Raw genomic sequence first — 8,367 nt, forward strand, 5'->3', positions numbered from 1 at the left:
GTTTCTCCAACTTTAGTTGAACCGAGTGTGGCTACGCCCGGTCCTTGCGAAGGTTAAAACAGCACCAACTTGACAAACTATCGTTGTGGTTTTGATGCGTAGGTAAGATTGGTTCTTGCTTAAGCCCGTAGCAGCCACGTAAAACGGAGCCAAGCATATACAGATATGGCCTCGGAACACGGAGACCGAAAGGTCGAGCGTGAATCATATAGTAGATATGATCAACATAGTGATGTTCACCAATGAAACTACTCCATCTCACGTGATGATCGGACATGGTTTAGTTGATTTGGATCACGTAATCACTTAGAGTATTAGAGGGATGTCTATCTAAGTGGGAGTTCTTTAGTAATATGATTAATTGAACCTAAATTTATCATGAACTTAGTACCTGATAGTATCTTGCTTGTTTATGTTTGATTGTAGATAGATGGCCCGTGCTGTTGTTCCGTTGAATTTTAATGCGTTCCTTGAGAAAGCAAAGTTGAAAGATGATGGTAGCAATTACACGGACTGGGTCCGTAACTTGAGGATTATCCTCATTGTTGCACAGAAGAATTACATCCTGGAAGCACCGCTGGGTGCCAGGCCTGCTGCTGGAGCAACACCAGATGTTATGAACATCTGGCAGAGCAAAGCTGATGACTACTCGATAGTTCAGTGTGCCATGCTTTACGGCTTAGAATCGGGACTTCAACGATGTTTTGAATGTCATGGAGCATATGAGATGTTCCAGGAGTTGAAGTTGATATTTCAAGCAAATGCCCGGATTGAGAGATATGAAGTCTCCAATAAGTTCTATAGCTGCAAGATGGAGGAGAACAGTTCTGTCAGTGAGCATATACTCAAAATGTCTGGGTATAATAATCACTTGATTCAATTGGGAGTTAATCTTCCAGATGATTGTGTCATTGACAGAATTCTCCAATCAGTACCACCAAGCTACAAGAGCTTCGTGATGAACTATAATATGCAGGGGATGAATAAGACTATTCCCGAGCTCTTCGCAATGCTGAAAGCTGCGGAGGTTGAAATCAAGAAGGAGCATCAAGTGTTGATGGTCAACAAGACCACTAGTTTCAAGAAAAAGGGCAAAGGAAAGAAGAAGGGGAACTTCAAAAAGAACAGCAAGCAAGTTGCTACTCAAGAGAAGAAACCCAAACCTGGACCTAAGCCTCAAACTGAGTGCTTCTACTGCAAGCAGACTGGTCACTGGAAGCGGAACTGCCCCAAGTATTTGGCGGATAAGAAGGATGGCAAGGTGAACAAAGGTATATGTGATATACATGTTATTGATGTGTACCTTACTAATGCTCGCAGTAGCACTTGGGTATTTGATACTGGTTCTGTTGCTAACATTTGCAACTCGAAACAGGGACTACGGATTAAGTGAAGATTGGCTAAGGACGAGGTGACGATGCGCATGGGAAATGGTTCCAAAGTCGATGTGATCGTGGTCGGCACGCTACCTCTACATCTACCTTCGGGATTAGTATTAGACCTAAATAATTGTTATTTGGTGCCCGCGTTAAGCATGAACATTATATCTGGATCTTGTTTGATGCGAAACGGTTATCCATTTAAATCAGAGAATAATGGTTGTTCTATTTATATGAGTAATATCTTTCATGGTCATGCACCCTTAAAGAGTGGTCTATTCTTTTAAATCTCGATAGTAGTGATACACATATTCATAATGTTGAAGCCCAAAGATGCAGAGTTGATAATGATAGTGCAACTTATTTGTGGCACTGCCGTTTGGGTCATACCGGTGTAAAGAGTATGAAGAAACTCCATACTGATGGACTTTTGGAACCACTTGATTATGAATCACTTGGTACTTGCGAACCGTGCCTTATGGGTAAGATGACAAAAACACCATTCTCCGGTACTATGGAGAGAGCAACAGATTTGTTGGAAATCATACATACAGATGTATGTGGTCCGATGAATGTTGAGGCTCATGGCGGATATCGTTATTTTCTCACCTTCACAGATGACTTAAGCAGATATGGGTATATCTACTTAATGAAACATAAGTCTGAAATGTTTGAAAAGTTCAAAGAATTTCAGAGTGAAGTTGAAAATCGTCGTAACAAGAAAATAAAATTCCTACGATCTGATCATGGAGGAGAATATTTAAGTTACGAGTTTGGTGTACATTTGAAACAATGTGGAATAGTTTCGCAACTCACGCCACTCGAAACACCACAACGTAATGGTGTGTCCGAACATCGTAATCGTACTTTACTAGATATGGTGCGATCTATGATGTCTCTTACTGCTTTACCGCTATCGTTTTGGGGATATGCTCTAGAGACGGCCACATTCACGTTAAATAGGGCACCATCAAAATCCGTTGAGATGACGCCCTATGAACTATGGTTTGGCAAGAAACCAAAGTTGTCGTTTCTGAAAGTTTGGGGCTGCGATGCTTATGTGAAAAAGCTTCAACCTGATAAGCTCGAACCCAAATCGGAGAAATGTGTCTTCAGGATATCCAAAGGAAACTATTGGATACACCTTCTATCACAGATCCGAAGGCAAGACTTTTGTTGCTAAATTCGGAAACTTTCTAGAGAAGGAGTTTCTCTCGAAAGAAGTGAGTGGGAGGAAAGTAGAACTTGACGAGGTAACTGTACCTGCTCCCTTATTGGAAACTAGTACACATCACAGAAACCAGTTTCAGTGACACCTACACCAATTGGTGAGGAAGCTAATGATGATGATCATGAATCTTCAGAACAAGATACTACTGAACCTCGTAGATCAACCAGAGTAAGATCCGCACCAGAGTGGTACGGTAATCCTATTCTGGAAGTCATGCTACTAGATCATGATGAACCTACGGACTATGAAGAAGTGATGGTGAGCCCAGATTCCGCAAAATGGCTTGAAGCCATGAAATCTGAAATGGGATCCATGTATGAGAACAAAGTATGGACTTTGGTTGACTTGGCCAATGATCGGCAAGAAATTGAGAATAAATGGATCTTCAAGAAGAAGACTGACGCTGACGGTAATATTACTGTCTACAAAGCTCGACTTGTCGCAAAAGGTTTTCGACAAGTTCAAGGGATTGACTACGATGAGACCTTCTCACCCGTAGCGATGCTTAGGTCTGTCCGAATCATGTTAGCAATTGCCGCATTTTATAATTATGAAATTTGGCAGATGGATGTCAAAACTGCATTCCTGAATGGATTTCTGGAACAAGAGTTGTATATGATGCAACTGGAAGGTTTTGTCAATCCAAAGGGAGCTAACAAAGTGTCCAAGCTCCAGCGATCCATTTATGGACTGGTGCAAGCTTCTCAGAGTTGGAATAAACGCTTTGATAGTGTGATCAAAGCATTTGGTTTTGTACAGACTTTTGGAGAAGCCTGTAATTACAAGAAAGTGAGTGGGAGCTCTGTAGCATTTCTGATATTATATGTAGATGACATATTACTAATCGGAAATGATATAGAATTTCTGAATAGCATAAAGGGATACTTGAATAAGAGTTTTTCAATGAAAGACCTCAGTGAAGCTTCTTACATATTGGGCATTAAGACCTATAGAGATAGATCAAGACGCTTAATTGGACTTTCACAAAGCACATACCTTGACAAAATTTTGAAGAAGTTCAAAATGGATCAAGCAAAGAAAGAATTCTTGCCTGTGTTACAAGGTGTGAAATTGAGTAAGACTCAATGCCCGACCAATGCAGAAGATAGAGAGAAAATGAAAGATGTTCCCTATGCTTCAGCCATAGGCTCTATCATGTATGCAATGCTGTGTACCAGACCTGATGTGTGTCTTGCTATAAGTCTAGCAGGGAGGTACCAAAGTAATCCAGGAGTGGATCACTGGACAGCGGTCAAGAACATCCTGAAATACCTGAAAAGGACTAAGGATATGTTTCTCATATATGAAGGTGACAAAGATCTCATCGTAAATGGTTATGTTGATGCAAGCTTTGACACTGATCCGGATGATTCTAAATCGCAAACCGGATACATGTTTACATTAAACGGTGGAGCTGTCAGTTGGTGCAGTTCTAAAGAAAGCGTTGTGGCGGGATCTACATGTGAAGCGGAGTACATAGCTACTTCAGAAGCAGCAAACGAAGGAGTCTGGATGAAGGAGTTCATATCCGATCTAGGTGTCATACCTAGTGCATCGGGTCCAATGAAAATCTTTTGTGACAATACTGGTGCAATTGCCTTGGCAAAGGAATCCAGATTTCACAAGAGAACCAAGCACATCAAGAGACACTTCAATTCCATCCGGGATCTAGTCCAGGTGGGAGACATAGAGATTTGCAAGATACATACGGATCTGAATATAGCAGACCCATTGACTAAGCCTCTTCCACGAGCAAAACATGATCATCACCAAAGCTCCATGGGTGTTAGAATCATTACTGTGTAATCTAGATTATTGGCTCTAGTGCAAGTGGGAGACTGAAGGAAATATGCCCTAGAGGCAATAATAATGTTATTATTTTATTTCCTTATATCATGATAAATGTTTATTATTCATGCTAGAATTGTATTATCCAGAAACATAATACTTGTGTGAATACATAGACAAACTAAACGTCACTAGTATGCCTCTACTTGACTAGCTCGTTAATCGAAGATGATTATGTTTCCTAACGATAGACATGTGTTGTCATTTGATTAACGGGATCACATTATTAGGAGAATGATGTGATTGACATGACCCATTCCATTAGCTTAGCACCCGATCATTTAGTATGTTGCTATTGCTTTCTTCATGACTTATACATGTTCCTATGACTATGAGATTATGCAACTCCCATTTGCCGGAGTAACACTTTGTGTGCTACCAAACGTCACAATGTAACTGGGTGATTATAAAGGAGCTCAACAGGTGTCTCCAAAGGTAAATGTTGGGTTGGCGTATTTCGAGATTAGGATTTGTCACTCCGATTGTCGGAGAGGTATCTTTGGGCCCTCTCGGTAATGCACATCACATAAGCCTTGCAAGCATTGCAACTAATGAGTTAGTTGCGAGATGATGTATTATGAAACGAGTAAAGAGACTTGCCGGTAACGAGATTGAACTAGGTATTGAGATACCGACGATCGAATCTCGGGCAAGTAACATACCGATGACAAAGGGAACAACGTATGTTGTTATGTAGTCTGACCGATAAAGATCTTCGTAGAATATGTGGGAGCCAATATGAGCATCCAGGTTCTGCTATTGGTTATTGACCGGAGACATGTCTCGGTCATGTCTACATTGTTCTCGAACCCGTAGGGTCCGCACGCTTAAGGTTTCGATGACAGTTATATTATGAGTTTATGAGTTTTGATGTATCGAAGTTAGTTCGGAGTCCCGGATGTGATCACGGACATAACGAGAAATCTCGAAATGGTCGAGACATAAAGATTGATATATTGGACGGCTATATTCGGACACCGGAAGTGTTCCGGGTGATTTCGGAGAAAACCGGAGTACCGGAGGGTTACCGCAACCCCCCCCCCCACCCCGGGAGAAGTAATGGGCCATATGGGCCCTAGTGGAGAGAGAGAGAAGGGCAGCCAGGGTGGGCCGCACGCCTCCTCCCCCCTGGTCCGAATTGGACTAGGAGAGGGGGGCGGCGCCCCCCTTTCCTTCTCCCTCCCCACTTCCTTCCCCCTCCTAGTAGGAGTCCTACTCCTACTAGGAGGAGGACTCCTTCTTGGCGCGCCAATAGGGCCGGCCGGCCTCCTCCCCCTTTATATACGGGGGTAGGGGGCACCCTAGACACACAAGTTGATCCACGTGATCGTTTTCTTAGCCGTGTGCGGTGCCCCCTTCCACCATAATCCTCGATAATATTGTAGCGGTGCTTAGGCGAAGCCCTGCGACGGTAGAACATCAAGATCGTCACCACACCGTCGTGCTGACGGAACTCTTCCCCGACACTATGCTAGATCGTAGTCCGGGGATCGTCATCCAGCTGAACGTGTGCTAAAACTCGGAGGTGACGTAGTTTCGGTGCTTGATCGGTCGGGCCGTGAAGACGTACGACTACATCAACCGCGTTGTGCTAACGCTTCCGCTGTCGGTCTATAAGGGTACGTAGATCACACTCTCCCCTCTCGTTGCTATGCATCACCTTGATCTTGTGTGTGCGTAGGAATTTTTTTGAAATTATTACGTTCCCCAACACCCATTAATCAAATGACAACTCATGTCTATGGTTAGGAAACATAACAATCATTGATTCAACGAGCTAGTCAAGTAGAGGCAAACTAGTGACACTCTGTTTGTCTATGTATTCACACATATACTAAGTTTCCAGTTAATACAAATGTAGCATGAATAATAAACATTTATCATGATATAAGTAAATATAAATAACAACTTTATTATTGCCTCTAGGGCATATTTCCTTCAGTGGGAATTTTGTCGCGCCCCGCAAAAATATTTACGGGTCCGACGCGTTTTCGGGTTCTGATCGGACAGCTTTTTTGCGTGGACCCGTATTTTGGTGGTTATTTTGCGGGTCGGGGCATTATACGGGGTCTGCTAGAGATGCTCTTAATGGAGTCATGACACCTTACATTGTGAGAGGGCATGAGGAGAATACAGTGAGCCATTGTGGCGCTTGGGAGTATTGTGGCTTCACAACGCTCTAACGAACATTAGCACCCGCAAGGGTGTGAACTTCAGGATACATCCTACACTGGTGGAAAAAGGGCCTTTGGTCGCGGTTCGCAACTGCCATTAGTCGCGGTTGCGCAACCGCGACCGAACGGGCGCGACTAAAGGCCCCCCCCCTTTAGTCGCGGTTGCTTAAGAACCGCGACTAAAGGCCCGTCCACGTGGGCGCCAGGTGGCCGTCGGGGCGGAGGACCTTTAGTCGCGGTTCTTCTGGCCAACCGCGACTAAAGGCCGCCGCAGGTTTAGGGTTTTAGCCCCCCCCCCCTTAAACCTGTTTTCTGTTTAATTTGTATTGTTTTATTTCTTTTGTGCTTTATTTTAATTTTGAAGGAGTTTCATATATTCTACGGTACTACATACATGCATATGAATGTACAATTTCAAATAAATTTGAAATTAGAACCAAAAAGAATTCAAGAGGAATATACAATATATATTCAATATCATCGGATGACCATATACAGTTTTGAACAAGTTTCCATACATGATTTAATGCATATAAAGTTCTACGTCCTCGTAATAGTGTTCTCCTTTAGGATGGAGGACTTCCCTGCTGAACCATCCAGCTAGTTCCTCTTGAAGTGGTCGGAAGCGAGCTTCTGGACTAAGCATCCACCGGAGGTTATTCCTCTGAGCATTGGTATCACTCGGAACCCGCTCAGAGGTGTATCTCCGGATCATCTCACAGACATAGTATCCACATAGATTGGTCTCCGGTGGCTGAATATCCCCAGCATTCTTAGCCTTTAACATTTTGAATTCTAGCTCTTTTTTGAATTCACCGACCTTTGTATCTACGAACCGTCTCCAAACCCTACGAGGCAAAGAAAATTAAATGAACAACAGAGTTATTAATTAGTTACTTGATATTAGGAAATGAACGAAATAGGCCAATCGATATAGAGCGCAAATGAATGAAAATAATTACTTCTGCAGCATTCTTCTCATGCCGCCCCAAAGCTTTGGATCCATATTCACAGAGTCGTGGACGAGACATTCTGAGGTGTTAACTTTAATTACTAGCAGAATCCAGTGGAACCTGCGGACACGATACATGCACAGTACGTCATGCATAACTCATCGATTAGCCGGCCACATACCATGCATGGAGTAAACAAAAGAGAATGTGCTCAAGACAGAAACACTCACTCAAAATGGTAAGGAAATAGAATATCACTTTTGAGTTCCTGCTTTGTAAGAAATGTGCAGGGCGGGGGGTGCTGGCCACACTCTTTTTTCTTTTCTTTTTCATTTCATTTCATTTTTTCTTTTCCTGGTTTTATCCTTTTCATCTTTAAAACAATTCAGTATATCAAAATATAGCAATGAAAAAAGATATTTGAGAAATCATAAAATGTATGTGAATTCAAAAAAATGAATCATAAAATGTTCATGGATACAAAAACATTGTGATTTTGCAAAAAAAAAGGTTTTCAAAAAATGTTGATGATTTTGTGGAAAAAACAGGAATAAAAACATATTGTGTATTCAAAAAATGTTTAGGGATTTCAGAATAGTTCACGTATTTAATTTTTTCACTGATTCATGACATATTCGTGAATTTAAAAATTATTCGTGTATTTCAAAAAATTGATTTTATTAGACACAAAAAAATTCATCAAAACAAAAAAATATTAATGAATTCCAAAACATATTCTTTCTTCTTTCTTTCTTCTTTCTTTTTTTCTTCTTCCTTTTTTT

This window comes from Triticum dicoccoides, chromosome 7A, assembly GCF_002162155.2.
Source record: "Triticum dicoccoides isolate Atlit2015 ecotype Zavitan chromosome 7A, WEW_v2.0, whole genome shotgun sequence".
NCBI classification, from domain to species: Eukaryota; Viridiplantae; Streptophyta; class Magnoliopsida; order Poales; family Poaceae; genus Triticum; species Triticum dicoccoides.